The following is a 19,676-nucleotide window of genomic DNA, read 5'->3' on the forward strand; positions in this document are numbered from 1 at the left end:
CCTACATTTCTCCAGGCTTTTGCTCTAATAGGCTATTTTAGTAAGAATATCCCTTCTCCCCTATTCTCTTTATTCCTCTAGAATCTAGCACATTTCCTGGCATATAATAGGTATATGTTGAAATAATGACTAAATTACATTCCATGATGGTGCTATGATCAATCTATAGCTACCATTTGAGAAGTGCTTTCTATGTGGCCAAGTACTGTACAATATTATGGCAACCCTATTAGGTATATCATTATCATAATCTTCATCATACTTACACTGCAGATTAGGAAACTGAGGCTTAGAGAAGTCAGATCATTTACCAAAAGGTATTCTGCCAAAAAAAAAAATTAGCAGAGCTAGTACTAGAAGACCTAAGGAATTCAATACTTCTTTTCGTGTCAACAGTATCAGCCCCACCTCTATAAGCATGTATGTATTGGCTCTGTTTTCTTTACTAGCCATTGCTGACCTTTTCAATCTTGAACTTGTAATTTAATATTTCAAAGTGTTTGTCACTAGTTTGGTCTCATTCATATTCTTTCATTTAATGGGTGTTTCCCAAAGGGACACAGAAAACAAATTTAAATGTATGTTGAGAACTGAAATTTTAGACATTGAGCTAGAGAAGAATTTCCTTGGTATCTAAAATCTTTATCTTAGAGAGGTTCTTATCTTATAGTTGGTGAACTATGTATAGCCCACAGTCTGTTTTTCTATGACCTTCAAGCTAAGAATAATTATTTATAAAAGGGTTGTAAATAAAAAGAATATGCAATGGAGACCCATATGTATCCCACAAAGCCTAAAATATCTGTTATCTGGCTCTTTACAAGAAAAGTTTGCCAATCCCATATTCCACTCATATTCTTCCCTAATTTAGTTTGGGTTCCCCTAGAAATCAACTCAAAGGAAAGGATTCTAATGCAAGTCATTTATTTAGGTGGTGATCCCAAAAAAACACCAAGAGTGGAGTAGGGAATTAGAGAGAAGGAATGGGAGACAAATCAATAAAGTATGCATTGTCAACCTAGTTATTACTGTGATCAACTATAGCTTAAACCCACAGTAGAAATGTGGAAGACAATATAGAATGCTCACATCAGAGTCACTCCACCCAAGGGATGTGGATGCTGGGATATTTATTCAGCAACTCTCATCAGTCGTTGACTAACAGTTACTTCTTGGAGGGTGTTAATTCCCCAGAAATTCCAGCATTCCCAGAATAGGGAGAGAGTAAGTTCTAATTGTCAGAAAAGGCTCTCAGGCAAAGAATGGCAGGGGCTGGTAATTGCATGTCAGGTAAGTAAACACAGAAATGGTAAATACCAGGGAATATTGGTAAGGCATCAGCAGCATTAGCCACAACTACTTTCTCCCACTCTTATTTGAATAAACTATACTTATTTTTTTAAAAAAAGGTGTGCTAGTGTCAAGATTTAAAGTCCACAAACTGGGTGTATGTAAATATAACTTTATTTCTTGCTTTCAGGCTCACATCCCAATTGATGGTACTAAATGTAGTCATCTCAGTTTATTAGCATTAATCTCAGTTGGTTACTTAGTTTCTCCAAATTTTGCCTCTTTATCAAGGATTATTCCTTCTCTTTTCTCTAACATGGTGACTAGGTACATTTTTATGGTTCTGGAGAATATGGCTGGCCTGGTCTTCCTGCTGTCCTCTGGGGATAGCCTGGCCCACCTGATCACTTGGCATCACTTCTTGGTCTCCACTGATGTATGACTGGTCTTTTGGGCATTGTGCATGGACTTTGCCATTGCCTTCATTGTGAGGTTTCCAAATTCTGCAGCCTCCCTGTCCTCAAACTTTCTCAAATACACCTGTTCTTTCAATGCTTCCATTAGGCATCTGGGAACTCTCTATTGTCTTCTGGAGCATGCAGACAATGAGGGTACTGGGATGCCTCTCTCCACTGCTGTTACTTCACTTCTCCCTCATCAAAGATCAGGAATCACAATGTTGCTGCAGCTTTCTCTGAGATGCTTGTATTTAATCTAGGGATATACCTGATGAGGTGGTCACCCCAATGCTTTCATTTCTTTCAAGTTGGCATGTTCCTACCATTCCAATTTCTAGCCCCTTGTACTATCTAGAAAGTGGGAAGCAGGGAGATGGGAGAACTTGCATCTTCTTCCTTTCTCTGTGCCCATATTTTTACTTCCCAGAACTGGAAAGCTGTTCCCTCCCTGGTGCAGATGTGTTTCCCTTACTTTCATTGTATCCTTGTCCTTCCTACTCTATGGATTTTATATGACCAATACTGGTCTTAGTCTGTTTGGTCTGCTATAACAAAATATCATAGTCTGAGTGGTTTATAAACAGCATATATTTCTCACATTTCTGGAGGCTGGGAAGTCTAAGACCAAGGTATGGAAGCTACTGTGTCTAGTGAGAACCCACATCCTAATTCACAGGGAGCAACTTTTTCCTCTTTCAGTACATGTTGGCAGAGGCAAGGCAGCTCTCTGGGGTCTCTTTTGTAAGGCCATTTTTGAATTTGTGAGGGTTCTGCCTCATGATCTAATCACTTCCCAAAGATACTATCTCTTAATATCATCACCTTGAGGACTAGGTTTCAACATGAATTTTGAGGGGACATAAATTTTCAGACCCTACCAGCCTTCTAAGTTTTGGTTTCTGTTACATAAGAGTCGAGCTTCAGGAGTCCCAAGAAAAACCTTTCCTTTCCCTTTACTAGTCTGTCTTTCAAGACTATTGTCACAGTAAAAGAGTTTTAAAAAAATTAGTGGAAATTTAAAGCTAAGCAATGACTATTTTGTTCTATGCTATATCTATCCTCCCCTAGGACAGTAAGCCTCCATCTTCTGCAAAACCTTAGTGGCTGAAGAACAGCAGGTGATTCTCCTCCTCCTCCTCCTCCTCCTCCTCCTCCTCCTCCTCCTCCTCCTCCTCCTCCTCCTCTCCTTTTCCTCTTCCTCCTCTTTCTACTTTCTCTCTCTTCTCTCTCCCCTTTCTGTTCCTCTTTCTCCTCCTTCCCCTTCTCCTTTTTATTATTCAATAAAACTATTTACCAAAAGTAGAAAGCACAATTGGATAATATTACAAAAACACTATCCTAATATGTAATCTAAATTGAAGAATAAAATCATGGGAAGTTGTGGAGTATTGGCTTCTATTTTTTGATTATATCTGCCCCAAGAAAATGAAAAGCAGTTTGCCAATAATTAAAATATTGAGTAAATTTTATTGCATTTTGCATAAGTCTAAATTCAAGTTAATTATTGTTATCCAGAGGGAAATTTTGAAGCCAGATGGAGAAATCTTCAAATATTACCTCAACTACACCAGGTAAAACATTTTAAAGCATTTTTCCAGGATAAAAGAAGCAAGATCATGAATTTAGAAGACATAATTCTCATCATCAATCATCAGTTGATAGAACTAGAACACCAACCAGAAGTTACGTTTGTGTTAATGACAATTTCATTTCCCAAATGTGTACATACCCTTAAATTTGTAGATACTTGTTTTTGGAGGTTTTTTTTTTTTAAAAAAATAACTTGTAACATACATTGGAGGATGGATGAACTTTTATGTGGATAAGATTAGAGTGGGCAGGGCATTCTGTTGGGCTGTTTGAACAGGGCCAGAAAAAGATCCCCATCCCTAATTATCAAGATGCCAAACCATAGAGAAATATTCCTATAACTTAGGAATGACTCTAACTAGCAATCCTATGTTAACATCTTTTCATTAGCTTCACCAAATAGTTCATGCACACTATACACAAGTCACTATGCTAGGGCTCAAAGATGAGATGGTGATGGGGCAGAGATGAGGAAGAAGCAGTTGATTAAATCAGCAACACTTTGGTGTGACTTAGTTTTTCCACACATTTTTCCTTTCTTGGAAATTAAACTTACAAAAACTCTGGGTATCTAAGGGAGAGCAGGAAGAAGGAAGAGAAATAGAAAATGGAAGTTGAGGAGGCAACTACCAGAAACTATGCTATTTCCTATTTAACTTTTAATTCTACCTCCCTCACACCCACATTTTAATATTTCTCAAGATTTATCCTATAATCTATAAATAGACTTAATGAGGCAGTGCATTTATCCTTTCTTTAAATTATTAAATCAAGCTTTTTATTAAATAGTGCTTCTTATAATCCATGACATATTTGTATTTAAAGAGAACACTAATATTTTAATTGAATTTTTGAGGTGATTATAGATTTATATGAAGTCATAAGACATAGTAAAGAGAGGGATCATGTACCTTTTATCCAATTTCCCCTAAAGGTGACATTTTTTCAAAACTATAGTGCAACACCACAACCAAGATATTAGCAATCCATAGATTATATGGAATTTTACCAGTTTTAATTGTACTTATGTTTTTATTTCTATGCAATTTTATTGCATGTGTAAATTTGTGTAATTTGTAAATCCACCACTATAATCAAGATACTGAACACTTTCATCACCATAAAAATCCCTTATATTGCCCTTTTATAGTCATATCCAACCATATACACACCCACCTTCCCATCTCTAAACCCCAAAAACCACTAACCTGTTTTCCACTTATAAAATTTTGTCTTTACAAAAATGTTATGTAAACTCAAGCATACAATATACAGCCTTTTAGTATGTATTTTTTTCATTTGACATAATTTTCTGCAGATTCATTTAAATTATTTGTACTGCACCAGTAGGTCCTTCCTTTTTATTGTTGAATAATTCTTCACAGAATGTATGTACCATGGTTTGTTTACCCATTAATCTGTTGAAGGACAGCTAAGCTGTTCCCACTTTTTGGCTATTAATTAGTATGTTTATTGAGTACTTATTCCATATGTTATGTACTTTCATATTTGTTCTCCCAATTTATCTTTACTTTCCCCTTGCTCCCCCCAAATCCTTATGAGATAAATATTAGTAACTGCAGTTTGTAAGTAAAGAAATTGAGGGTCTACAGTGCCAATCTACATGCCAATTTCACACAATTGGCAAGTGGCACAGTCAGAAATCATAGTCAGATACTCAATTCCCAAGCCCATGAGTGCTAGTTATCAGTTTACTTGATGGTTTGTCCCTTGGGTTATCATAGGTATTGGGGTTGGGAATGGTCAAAATGAACCCAGAGTGAAAAAACTCAGGGCTATTTATGCATCCCCAGGTTCCTCCACTATTTTCCTACTATATATCAGGACAGACCTGAGGAAGTGCAGAGTAAAATACCTGGCAGCTCGCCTGCTTGATGGGATTTCTTTGGGGGAGGTACCTGTGCTTAAAAGGTTATCAACAAACCAAATTAAAAAAAATGTTTAGGTGATATTTGGTTTCCCTCACCTAGATAAACGCTCATTTGGTTTTTGTGCACTTTTACTACTTTCTCTTCAAATTGACAAATGTATCAGAGGAGTGGTAGTTAAACTGACACATTGTCATTCTGAAAACAAATGACTGGAAATGCCACATCAGCTCCTATAATCTCAGAAAAAGTTTCAGAGAAGCCCATCTACCCAGGGAAGAGATATATCATAATTCAAGCACAATCTTTTGGAGGAATGAGTATGCCTGTCAATAATGAGCCAGCCCTCTGTGCAGACAGCCCTGAGGAAGATTGGCATAGGGATACCATCTGCTTTGGCACTGCAATGCTGGGGCAGTTGTTAAGTACTCTATTCTAATGAACGTGTTTTTCCCACAAGCCCATTACCTACAATTTTCACTTCCTCTTAACCAATCAGAAATTTTCCTCTACAGGGCAACAATAAGAGGGCACATGTATATTTCAAGGAGGAAATTAAACAATGATGAGATGGAACCATCCATCTACCATAATGTCTACAGTGACAATACCAAGTGCTAACAAGGTTCAAAACAATAGGAATGCTCACAAAATGCTGGTAGGAACACAGAATGATATGTTTTAGAAAACCATTTGGCAATGTCTATTGAAGCTAAACATATGTACTACCTATAACTCAGCAATTCCACTCCAGAGATAAACTCAAGAGAAAGAAATGCGTACATCTACCAAAAGACATGCACAAAAATGTTAATAGAAGGGCTGGGGCTGGGGCTCAGTGGTAGCACACTTGCCTGGCATGTGTGAGGCACTGGATTCAATTTTCAGCACCACATATAAATAAATAAAATAAAGGTCTATCAACAACTAAAAAATATTTTAAAATGTTCACAGAAGCTTTATTAATAATAGCCAAAAACTATAAAATCTGAATGTTCATCAATGTTTCAATGGATAAATGAATTGTTGAATATTCATGCAGTGGAATACTACACAGAAAAAAATTCTGAGGCATACCACATGGATAGATCTTATGAATATTACATTGAGGGAAAAAAGCCAAATTCAAATGAGTACACACTGTGTAGTACCAGTATATGAAGTTCAAAAGCAGGGAAAACAAATTATGATGATCAGAACAGTGGTTACCTCTGGGAATGAGGGGGAAATGGTTGCTAAGTAAAAGGTGACATGGGGAATCATCTAGGGTGTCAGAAATGGTTCTCTATCTTGACCTGCATGGTGGTTACTTGACTGTTGACATAGGTAAAAATTCAGGTCACCCTTTAAGAATTTTGGCATACCATTTAATAGTAAATGGAATAAAGTGTATTGTTAAATGGTATGCCAAGGGCTGGGGTTGTGGCTCAGTGGTAGAACACTTGACTGGCACGTGTGAGGAACTGGGTTTGATTCTCAGTACCACATATAAAAAAAATTAAGGTCTATCAACAACTAAAAATAATTTTTTAAATGGTATGCCAAAATTCTTAAAGGTAAAAAAAGGGGGGGTGGAATTGTTACCCCCAATCAGCTCTGGATTGGACCACCTTTTTTCCTGTCTTTCCCCTCATCATTATGTATGGACACCAGGACATGTAACAGAGCCAGGTGACTGCTCCACCCAACAAATTATTTGGGGGAGCCAGACTGATACAATGGTAGGCATAATTAGTAGGAAAACAGATGAGAGATTGGTACTGCAGTCTGAGACAGGATAAGCACTTCATGCTAAAATGCCTCCAGAGACTTTTTCTGTCTCCTGTTAACAAAAGGGTGACTCATGCTGAGGCGGAGATGGAGGAATTATTTGAGCGTGGATGATTTCTGCTCCCTTGGAAACTTGAGTTCAGGAGACAGACAGAACGTGCATGCGCACACACACACACACACACACACACACACACACACACAGAGTGATCTACCTCTGATAGACAGATTCCAAAGGAATTTAAATACTCTAAATGAGAGATAGAGCTTTAAGAAAAATTAGCAGTGAACCAAGCTCACATAATAGATGTATTTATCCTTTCTATTTCTCTAATTTCCATTTTTCATACAGTAAAATTCACTCTTCACAGTGTATAATTGTATAAGTTTTAACAAATGCATATAGTCGCGTAGCCAGAATCAAGACAGAACAGTTTTACGACTGCCCAAAAAAAAAAAAAATCCCTCAATGTAGGACTCTTTGTGATCAACTCCTTGTCCCACCCTTAAATCTTGCAAACACTGATCTGTTTTCCATTCCTATAGCTTTACCTTTTCCACAATGTCACATAAATTGAGTCATACAATATGTAGCCTTTGAGGTCTGAATTCCTAATGTAAGGCATTTAAAAAATCATCCATATAATTATGTGTATCAATATTTCATTTCTTTTTATTGTTGAATAGTATCCCCTACTATACAGGTAGAAGTTTGTTTAACCATTCACCAGTTGAAGGACACTTGGGTTGTTCCTAATTTTCAGCAATTATGAATAAAATTGCTACAAACACTCATGTACAGGTGTTTGTATGAACACTTTTTCATTTCTTGGACAAATAAACAAGTAGGATTGCTGATAAGTGAAGGTCTAATTTTATAAGACACTAGAAGTTTTCCAAAGTATACTTTCCCATAGCAGTGTAAGAGAGTTTCAGTTTCACATCATTGCCAACATTTGGACTTAGTGCTTTTTAAACATTTTAGATACTGTAATAATCAGTCAGCGGCCACCATCCGGGAAAGCTGAAGGATACACCGCCACTCTCCTTCAGAGTGCGACATCAAAACAGGTCGGTGTCATCCAGCTCACCCCCCAGACAGCGGGAATTCGCATAAAATCTCTCCTAGGCTTGCCGGGAGAGGGAGTATCAAGCTGAGCCTCCATACAGGCTAGGGGGAAACCAGAGACACCTGACCTCCAAGCCCTCCTCCCAGTAGCAGCCAAAAGGAAACCTGGCTAGCCAGCGCTGGGGGAGGGGCAAGCAGAAAAAATCAAAGTGATAGAGTGCCAGGGATCCCAGCAGCCTGCAGCAGGATACACCACCACTCTCCTTCAGAGTGCAACATCAAAACAGCGGACACTCCATCCAGGCAGTCAGCGGCCACCATCCGGGAAAGCTGAAGAATACACCACCACTCTCCAACAGCTTGCAACATCAAAACAGCCAGCAGCAGGACCCCGGAGATCCAGGCCAACTGATTCGCGCGGCCTGCCCCGCAGCTACAGAAGGCGTGGCGCCTCAGAGAAGCCATTAATTAGCAAGCAGGGAGGTTAGGGACTGCCATTAGGTGGAATCCCGCCAGCCAAGCCCACCGCCCACGCCCGGAACAGGCCCAGCGACCTGCCAGCATTGTAGTCACGACACCCCAATTGGAATAGGGACAGAGCAGAGCCGCCTTCCACTCCCGGAACAGGCAAAGAGAGCCGCCAGCGTGGTAGACACGTCACCCCAATAGGAGTAGGGGCACAGCCGCCGCCCGCACCTGCAAGGGAGACTTTTCAAGTATACAAGAGCAACATAAATAAATAGGGGGTAAATTTCAAAACACAACAGTTGCACCAAGCAGAAAGAAACGCGAGCAGTATGAAAAGACAAGGAAAGAAAGGACCACAAGCAATGCAGGTCAACTCAACTTTAGAAGAGGTAATAGCTGCAACAGATGGAATATCAGATAAAGAGTTCAGGATATATATGCTTCAGATGATCTGGAGTCTCAAGGAAGACATGAGACAGCAAAATCAGACAATGAAAGATCACATTGACAAACAAATCCAGGAAGTCAAAGATCAATTTCACAGGGAGATAGAGGTAATAAAAAACAAACAAATTGAAATTCTAGAAATGCAGGAAACAATAAACCAACTTAAAAACTCAATTGAGAATACTACCAGCAGAGTAGATCACTTAGAAGAGAGAACATCAGACAATGAAGACAAAGTATTTCAACTGGAAAAGAACATAGACAGCTCAGCAAGTCTGCTAAGAAACCATGAGCAGAACATCCAAGAATTATGGGACAATATCAAAAGACCAAATTTAAGAGTCATTGGGATACAGGAAGGCACAGAGCTCCATTCCAAAGGAATAAACAGTCTATTCAGTGAAATAATACGAGAAAACTTCCCAGAATTGAAGATTGAGACAGAATCCCAAATCCTAGAAGCCTACAGGACGCCGAATGTGCAAAATCATAAGAGATCCACACCTAGACACATTATAATGAAGATGTCCAACATACAGAATAAGGAGAGAATTTTAAAAGCTGCAAGAGAAACAAAGCAGATTACATTTAGGGGTAAACCAATCAGGATAACAGCTGATCTCTCAACACAGACTCTGAAAGCTAGAAGATCCTGGAATAACATATTTCAAACACTGAAAGACAATGGGCTCCAACCAAGAATCGTGTATCCGGCGAAATTAAGCTTCAGGTTAGAAGATGAAATTAAAACCTTCCACGATAAACAAAAGTTAAAAGAATTCGCAGCTAGAAAACCATCTCTTCAAAAAATCCTTGGCAAAACATTACAGGAAGAGGAAATGGAAAACAACATTGAAAACCAACAATGGGAGGTAGGACAGTAAAGGGGGGAAAGTAGTCAAAGAGGATAACAAATCAGGTTTAGTAACATCAATAAACAAATATGGATAGAAGAACAAACCATATCTCAATAATAACCCTAAATGTTAATGGCTTAAACTCACCAATTAAGAGACACAGGCTAGTAGAATGGATCAAAAAACAAGACCCAACAATATGCTGTCTACAGGAGACGCATTTGATAGGAAAAGATATACATAGACTGAAGGTGAAAGGTTGGGAAAAATCATATCACTCATATGGACCGCGGAAACAAGCAGGAGTGTCCATACTCATATCTAATAAAATAGATTTCAAGCCAAAGCTAATCAAAAGGGATATAGAAGGACACTTCATACTGCTCAAGGGAACCATACACCAACAAGACATAACAATCATAAATATATATGCCCCAAATAATGGTGCAGCTGTATTCATCAAGCAAACTCTTCTCAAGTTCAAGAGTCTAATAGACCAACATACAATAATCATGGGAGACTTCAACACACCTCTCTCACCACTGGACAGATCTACCAAACAAAAGTTAAATAAGGAAACTATAGAACTCAATAACACAATTAACAACCTAGACTTAATTGACATATATAGACTATACCACCCAACATCAAGTAGCTACACTTTTTTCTCAGCAGCACATGGAACCTTCTCAAAAATAGACCATATACTATGTCACAGGGCAATTCTTAGACAATACAAAGGGGTAGAGATAATACCATGCATCTTATCTGATCATAATGGAATGAAACTGAAAATCAATGATAAAAGAAGAAAGGAAAAAGCAAGCATCACCTGGAGAATGAACAATAGGTTGCTGAGTGATCAATGGGTTTTAGAAGACATCAAGGAGGAAATTAAAAAATTCCTAGAGTTAAATGAAAACACAGACACAACATATCGGAATCTATGGGACACATTGAAAGCAGTTCTAAGAGGAAAATTCATTGCTTGGAGTTCATTCCTCAAAAAAAGAAAAAACCAACAAATAAATGATCTCATACTTCATCTCAAAATCCTAGAAAAAGAAGAGCAAAACAACAGCAAAAGAAGTAGAAGGCAAGAAATAATTAAAATCAGAGCTGAAATTAATGAAATTGAAACAAAAGAAACAATTGAAAAAATTGACAAAACTAAAAGCTGGTTCTTTGAAAAAATAAATAAAATTGACAGACCCTTAGCCATGCTAACGAAGAGAAGAAGAGAGAGAACCCAAATTACTAGCATACGGGATGAAAAAGGCAATATCACAACAGACACTTCAGAAATACAGAAGATAATCAGAAATTACTTTGAATCCTTATACTCCAATAAAATAGAAGATAGTGAAGGCATAGATAAATTCCTTGAGTCTTATGATCTGCCCAGATTGAGCCAGGAGGATATAGACAACCTAAACAGACCAATAACAATAGAGGAAATAGAAGAAACCATCAAAAGACTACCAACTAAGAAAAGCCCAGGACCGGATGGGTATACAGCAGAGTTTTACAAAACCTTTAAAGAGGAACTAACACCAATACTTTTCAAGCTATTTCAGGAAATAGAAAAAGAGGGAGAACTTCCAAATTCATTCTACGAGGCCAACATCACCCTGATTCCGAAACCAGACAAAGACACATCAAAGAAGGAAAACTACAGACCAATATCTCTAATGAACCTTGACGCAAAAATCCTCAATAAAATTCTGGCGAATCGGATTCAAATACATATCAAAAAAATTATACATCATGATCAAGTAGGATTCATCCCTGGGATGCAAGGCTGGTTCAATATACGGAAATCAATAAATGTTATTCACCACATCAATAGACTTAAAAATAAGAACCATATGATCATCTCAATAGATGCAGAAAAAGCATTCGACAAAGTACAGCATCCCTTTATGTTCAAAACGCTAGAAAAATTAGGGATAACAGGATCATACCTCAACATTGTAAAAGCAATCTATGATAAGCCACAGGCCAGCATCATTCTGAATGGAGAAAAATTGAAGGCATTCCCTCTAAGATCTGGTACAAGACAGGGATGCCCTCTCTCACCACTTCTGTTCAACATAGTCCTCGAAACACTGGCCAGAGCAATTAGACAGTCAAAAGAAATTAAAGGCATAAAAATAGGAAAAGAAGAACTTAAATTATCACTATTTGCAGATGATATGATTCTATACCTAGCAGACCCAAAAGGGTCTACAAAGATGCTATTAGAGCTAATAAATGAATTCAGCAAAGTGGCAGGATATAAGATCAACACGCATAAATCAAAGGCATTCCTGTATATCAGCGACAAATCCTCTGAAACGGAAATGAGGACAACTACTCCATTCACAATATCCCCCCAAAAATAAAATACTTGGGAATCAACCTAACAAAAGAGGTGAAAGATTTATACAATGAAAATTACAGAACCCTAAAGAAAGACATAGAAGACCTTAGAAGATGGAAAAACATACCCTGCTCATGGATAGGCAGAACTAACATCATCAAAATGGCGATATTACCAAAAGTTCTCTATAAGTTCAATGCAATGCCAATCAAAATCCCAACAGCATATCTTGTAGAAATAGATAAAAGAATCATGAAATTCATATGGAATAATAAAAGACCCAGAATAGCAAAAACAATACTAAGCAGGAAGTGTGAATCAGGTGGTATAGCGATACCAGACTTCAAACTATACTACAGAGCAATAGTAACAAAAACAGCATGGTACTGGTACCAAAACAGGCGGGTGGACCAATGGTACAGAATAGAGGACACAGTAACCAATCCACAAAACTACAACTATCTTATTTTTGATAAAGGGGCTAAAAGCATGCAATGGAGGAAGGATAGCATCTTCAACAAATGGTGCTGGGAAAACTGGAAATCCATTTGCACCAAAATGAATCTGAATCCCTATCTCTCGCCGTGCACAAAAGTTAACTCAAAATGGATCAAGGAGCTTGATATTAAATCAGAGACACGGCATCTGATAGAAGAAAAAGTTGGTTATGATCTACACGCTGTGGGATCGGGCTCCAAATTCCTCAATAGGACACCCATAGCGCTAGAGTTAACAAATAGAATCAACAAATGGGACTTACTCAAACTAAAAAGTTTTTTCTCAGCAAAAGAAACAATAAGAGAGATAAATAGGGAGCCTACATCCTGGGAACAAATCTTTACTCCACACACTTCAGATAGAGCCCTAATAACCAGAATATACAAAGAACTCAAAAAATTAGACAATAAGATAACAAATAACCCAATCAATAAATGGGCCAAGGACCTGAACAGACACTTCTCAGAGGAGGACATACAATCAATCAACAAGTACATGAAAAAATGCTCACCATCGCTAGCAGTCAGAGAAATGCAAATCAAAACTACCCTAAGATACCATCTCACTCCAGTAAGACTTGCAGCCATTAGGAAGTCAAACAACAATAAGTGCTGGAGAGGATGCGGGGAAAAGGGCACTCTTGTTCATTGCTGGTGGGACTGCAAATTGGTGCAGCCAATTTGGAAAGCAGTATGGAGATTTCTCGGAAAGCTGGGAATGGAACCACCATTTGACCCAGCTATTCCCCTTCTCGGTCTATTCCCTAAAGCCCTAACAAGAGCATGCTACAGGGACACTGCTACATCGATGTTCATAGCAGCTCAATTCACGATAGCAAGACTGTGGAACCAGCCTAGATCCCTTCAATAGATGAATGGATAAAAAAAATGTGGCATTTATACACTATGGAGTATTACTCTGCATTAAAAAATGACAAAATTATAGAATTTGGAGGGAAATGGATGGCATTAGAGCAGATTATGCTAAGTGAAGCTAGTCAATCTTTAAAAAACAAATACCAAATGACTCCTTTGATATAAGGGGTGTAAACAAGGACAGGGTAGGGACGAAGAGCTTGAGAAGAATATTTACAGTAAACAGGGATGAGAGGTGGGAGGGAAAGGGAGTGAGAAGGGAAACTGCATGGAAATGGAAGGCGATCCTCAGGGTTATACAAAATGTCATATAAGAGGTAAGGAGGGGTAAGTCAAGAGAATACAAATGGAAGACATGATTTACAGTAGAAGGGGTAGAGAGAGAAAAGGGGAGGGGAGGGGAGGGGAGGGGAGGGGAGGGGGGATAGTAGACAATAGGACAGACAGCAGAATACATCAGACACTAGAAAGGCAATATGTCAATCAATGGAAGGGTAACTGATGTGATACAGCAATTTGTATACGGGGTAAAAGCGGGAGTTCATAATCCACTTGAATCAAACCGTGTAATATGATGTATTAAGAACTATGTAATGTTATGAACGACCAATAAAAAAAAAAAAAACAAAACAAAAAATAGATACTGTAATAATAAGAATGAAGTGCTATCTCATTGTGATTTTAACTTTCATTTCCCTAATGACTAATGATGGTGAGCACCTTTTCATGGGCTTATTTATCATCCATTTATCTTCTTTGATGATATATCTGTTAAAATCTTTTTGCCCATTTTTTTTAATGGAGGGTTTATTTTCTTATTGCTAAATTTGGAGAGTTCTTTTGTCTGGACACTAGCTCTTTGTAAGAAGTGTAATTTGCAAATATTTTATCCCAGTCTATGGCTTGTCTTTTCATTCATCTCACAGTATCTTTTGAAGAGCATAAACTTTTAATTTTAGTAAAGTACAATTTATCAGCTTTTTTCTTTATGGATCATACTTTTGTATCATGTCTAACTCATTGGGTCACAAAGATATACTCCTGTTTTTTTTTTCCTGGAAGCTTTGTAGCTTTATGTTTTATGATTACTATAATCCATTTTGAGTTAATTTTTGTATAAGATGTGAATGTGTGTCAAAGTTTATCTTTTGCAAATGGATGTCAAATTGTTTCAGCATCATTTATTGAAAAGACTATCCCTTTCCCCCCATTGAATTGCCTTTTGCAACACTGATGAAAATCAATTGATTATGTTTGAGTGGGTTAACTTCTGGAACCCCTATTCTATTTCATTGATCTATATTTCCAGTCTTTCATGAATACCACACTGTTTTAACTAATGTGGCTTTAAAGTAAATCTTTATATCAAATAGGGTCAGTTCTCTAATTTTGCTCTTTTTCAAAGTTGTTTTATCTATTCTAGTTCATTTGCTATGTAAATATAAAGCTTAGAATCAACTGATCAATGTCTACCTCCAAAAAATCCTGCTGGGGTTTTTATTAAGATTATGTTGAATCTATAGATCAATTTGTAGAGAATTGACACCTAAAAATATTGAATTTTCTGGTGAATAAATATGTACATCTCCCCATTGCTTCTTCAGTGTGTTGTAGCTTTTAGCATAAAGATCCTGCACATATCTTGTTAGAATTTAAATGTCTCACATCTGAGAGTACCACTGTAAATATTACTATGTATAAAATTTGAATTCCAATCTTTTATCACTAATAAATAAAATACAATCAATTTTTGTATATTTATCTTGAGTTCTGAAAATTGCTAAACTGACATTATTTCAAGCAGCTTCCTTGCAGATTCTTTTGGATTTTCCATGTAGATAATTATATCTCCTGTAAATACAGACATTTTTTTCCTTTTCAATCTGGATGCATTTCACATATGCATTTTGAGTTCATCTCCATACCTAATAAAAAGTTTTCCCTTCCAAAATTCAAACTTAACAGTTCTTTTTTTTTAATTTTAAAAATATTTTTTGTATTTGTAGATGGACAAAATAACTTTATTTTATTTATTTTTCTTTATGTGGTGCTGAGGATTGAACCCAGGGCCTCACACATGCTAGGCTAGTGCTCTACCAGTGAGCTACAACCCCAGCCCTAAGCTTTATAGTTCTTAAGATGTTGCTCATCTTTTGTATTTCACACTGATAACTAAAACTAGGGCTCAACAAGACTACATTAGTCAGTATAGGTTAGGTTTTGCTGTAGAAACAAATAGCCCCAATATCTCAACAACTCAAATGTCTTAGAACAACAAAAAAATTTATATCTTGTTTATAGTACATGCCCATTATGAGTGTTGCCCATTATGGTCTCTCAGGGACCCAGGCAGATGGAGCAGCCACTGTCTTAAATACTGCCTGTGACTGTGCCAGAGCAAAGAATTCTAGAGGTTTTTCACAGACAATTCAATTAGTCTTCAAAGTAACTCATATATATTCTACTCACAAATAATTGACCAGAACAACTCACAATGACCCCACCACAAGGGTTCTAGGAAATCCAAGTCTGCCATATGTCTGAAAGTGGAGAACCATAAATATTTGGTGATGTATACTGATGATTATTAAGGAACACACACACACACACACACACACACACACACACACACACTGAGGAAAATAAGACACTTAAACATCATTCTGATGCAAGAAAGAAAGTAGCATGTGACTTTAGAAAGATAAGGAAAAGGTAAATTGGAGTTAAAAGGTTTCCCTACATGTACTCAGAGGAGGCCTTAAGTGACTGGAACCTTCAAAATTGTGCCTTGAAAGATGGTGGAAGCATGCCTACAATCCCAGCAGCTCTGGGATGCTGAGGCAGGAGGATTGGGAGTTCAAAGCCAGCCTCAACAATGGCAAGGTGCTAAGCAACTCAGTGAGACCCTTCTAAATAAAATACAAAATAGGGCTGGAGATGTGGCTCAGTGTCCCAATGGCCCTGAGCTCAATCCCTCATAACCCCCCAAATAAAGAAGAAAAAGAAAGATGGTGGAAGATGGATGTTGAATATGTTTACATTTCATAACATAGTATAATTGTTAAGAACAGTGATTCTGGAGACAGATTATTTACACTCAAATCCCAGATCTGCCCAGCACTAATTGTGTAACCTTTGGCAAACCACTTAACTTCTCTGTGTATTTCCTCATCAATAAGACGATGTTACTACTAGTATCTGCTTCTTAGGTTGGTGAGAGGTTTAAATGGGTTAATAGTTGGAAAACTCTAGAGTAGTACATGGCTCATAAATGCTATGAATGGTAAAACACACACACACACACACACACAAATCCTTTCCTTGAGAATTTTAAATGCAGAGACTGGATAAGAAAAAAAAACTAGAAAATGATTTGTCTCTGATAAAATTTATACCTGGTTCAGTAAGCAAAGTCTACAAATCGATAATGCTATCTGTTGGCTGTTTCCTTGACTCTGAAGCACTGAGCAGGGTCTCCTTCTTTCACTTTACAAACAAATTCAGATCAGATTTCTTTAGTATAGGTCAGTATTCTCCCTTCTCTGACCAGAACCTACCAAAGCTGGATATACCAGTTGAACCATTTCAAGGAGATTTTTCTCTCTGGCTTTGGAGATTTACACTGTGTTTAGGAAGTTCTGCTCACCAAGCTACATATGAAACTAACCCTTCACTCATTGCCTGCGTCAGGATGTCTTTGAGTACACAGAGGAGTAGAGATCCCAGAGGACAGATAAGCATATGGAAATAAGGGATTTGCTCAGAGACACTCTGTCAGGAAAAAGGTGGAGCCAACACCAGAAGACCTCCATGTCTCTTAAAAGATGAGCAACTGAAGAAATATTTCTACAGTGAATGGGAAAATAATAAAGATCATAAGAGGAGTAGTAAAGAAAATTCCCATTGGTTTAGCTTGTGTGAATGAACAAAGCTCCTTCCAGTATATTACTATGTTGGGTTCTCATGGAAACCCCATAAGGAATGTGAGAGTTAGTATTCACTCAATTTCACAGCTGAGAAAATTGATGCTCAGAAAGGTCATAGAGCTTGCCCATGACATTGCAGCTAGCAAGCAGCACAGGAGAAACTTGAATTCAGAGCTCCTTCTACCACATCATGGTTATCCTTAAGGCCCTATTTCCAAAAAGGTGGAAGGTATATTGCCAGTGGAATGCAAAAAATATGATTTTCAACTTATATGTTTTTTAGAAAAACTGTAAAATCGGGAAAACTAGTGATTTGTGAAGCTTCCCTCTTCAATAAATTTTGTCTAAGACATTAGTCAATTTCAAGAAAATCTTATGTAATTAATGGCACAGATGGTGTGCAGATATGGCAAAAATTCAGTCCCCAGAGGACTGAAGGCTGGAGACCCTGCTGCACAGTGGTTGGAAAGAACAGTGACTTGGGTAAAGGTACTCTAGACCTGGCTTTGTCACTAAAGGACAATATGACCTTATACCAGCCACTCACCTGTCTGAGCTTCATTCAGCCTTATCCAGTGTAAAACAAGAGTGTTGGTTGCAGTAATTTCTGGAGCCTCTCCAGCTGGAACCTTCTCAGATGGAAGCTGGGTGTTATGTCCAAGAAAGTGTGAAGGGTGGGGCCTCTTTGGCCCCCTTGTGCAGTCAGCTTTAATTTGTCTGAAATAAAGCCGACAGGAGGCTGCTGGATTCAGGGCACATTCCTCTCTGTCAGCTGCTCAGGATCTCTTTTCTCAAGAGCTTCTAAGGAAGGCCCCTTCCTTGGCTGCATGCCCTGGGCCCCGCAGCCCACTGCAGAGGGGAGATCAGGAAGGACAAAGGGGGAAGGAAGGGGTTTCTGCAGAGCCGTCCTTGGTTCTTCTATAATGAAAGCGCAAAATAGAAGACTTGTCAGAATTCCAGCAGGGAGAGGATTAGGCTAGCATGAGGAATGGAATTCATGACAGGCCCACTATGAATGGGGTCAGGGTCAGTGGGAAGATTTTTTTACAGGCATGGTTCCCATTTGAATGCATCGTAGATATACTCATGGGTGGGTGGGATAATGGCAGCTCTCCTACTACTGACTCAAGTAGGCACCCAGAATAATGAGGTACAGGAGGGTTGCCATCAGTACTGAAATTATAAGGAAATCCAGGGCCACTCTGACCTGCTTTGTGACATTGGGCAACAACTTAACCTCCCCATGCCTCAGTGTCCCCATATATGAAATGGAAATAATAACTGTAGCTATAGCCTAGGGTTATGGTGGGGATCAAATAAAATAATGCATAGAAGGCCTGGCATGTGATAAGAACACAATTAATGCTACTGACTGTTTTTATTAATAATGTACTGCAAGGCCAGGATAGAGTTCTAGCTTGGAGTTAGAGAAACAAACATGAGTTGAAATCCTGATATGGCCACCAATTAAAGTCCTATCACTTTGGGATTCAGTTTCCATTGAGAAAACAGTGACTCTAAAAGTAACATAGTCAAAAGGGGGTTGTTGTTAAGATTCCATTGTGTGGCAACATAACCACTGAGCAGAATATCTGGACATTTTGACTTGCTCAATAAAGGATAGTTGTGATAGACATGGAACTGCACCCCCCAAATCCTCCCTTAAGGAAAGATTCATGGCTGCAGCTGCAGGGAGCACTGCCATCAGGCAGCATTCATTGTGAGTGTCTTCATGGACTGAGTGTCCCTCGTAAGTTCTCTGAGGCAGAACCTCCCACTTTTTGGTATCCTCAAGATATTCAGCACAACACTGCAAAGATAGCAGGTCAGCTCTAAGTACAGAAGGATGGACTGGCTAATTTAATGACTTTACTTCTAAAACATGGAACACATTTCAATGGAATGTCCTTTGAAACAGTTCAGGTAAGAGAAAAGGAAACACTCCACGTAGTCTTATTCCAAGCCCACAGTAGGGATGAGGTTGCCCTTGCCAACATCTCTTATCAACTTAAGAGAAATTTTTTTAAGATAGGATACAGAGCTCCATCTTTTTGGAATCCAATTTAGTTCTCATCAAAATCCCTCTGTTCTCTCCCCAGGCCTGGCTGGGAGGGAGGACACTAGCTTCATGCTGACCTCGTTTCCAGTCAAGACTGCCTGTGAAAATGCAGTCTTGG

This window comes from Urocitellus parryii, chromosome X, assembly GCF_045843805.1.
Source record: "Urocitellus parryii isolate mUroPar1 chromosome X, mUroPar1.hap1, whole genome shotgun sequence".
NCBI classification, from domain to species: Eukaryota; Metazoa; Chordata; class Mammalia; order Rodentia; family Sciuridae; genus Urocitellus; species Urocitellus parryii.